The sequence below is a fragment of the Plasmopara halstedii genome, assembly GCF_900000015.1.
Source record: "Plasmopara halstedii genome assembly, contig: Scaffold_350, whole genome shotgun sequence".
Lineage (NCBI taxonomy): Eukaryota > Oomycota > Peronosporomycetes > Peronosporales > Peronosporaceae > Plasmopara > Plasmopara halstedii.
Window position 1 is genome coordinate 855,549 of NW_020187271.1, and position 407 is coordinate 855,955.

Below are 407 nucleotides of genomic sequence, written 5' to 3' on the forward strand. Positions count from 1 at the left end.
CGCTCCCATGAGCAATTACTAGTATCCATTGACCAAATTGAGTGCACTGTACTTCGTACATCCCATCATGTTGTTCTGGAGAATATTCTTCCTAGGAATCGGCGTCTGTACCGGAATGGTGGCAGCGCTGAGCTAATTATAAGCGTGAACGATACGCCATATGCAGTTTGGCTTCCGAACACAAAATGTGGGTGTCGAATGGGGACACTTGCTCTCACGTACCATCTCTGCGTCGTGCTTCGCACAAAAAAGGCGTCAATGACATCGCACTGCTTCTTGGGCAGGGGCCATTGGAGTGTTAGGCAGTATTTGGTTCCCGGAACCAGGTCGATCTCATAACGCACACTTCTATCCGGAGGTAGAACTGAAGGCGGGTCTTTGGAGACGACGTGTTGAAAATCCTTTAC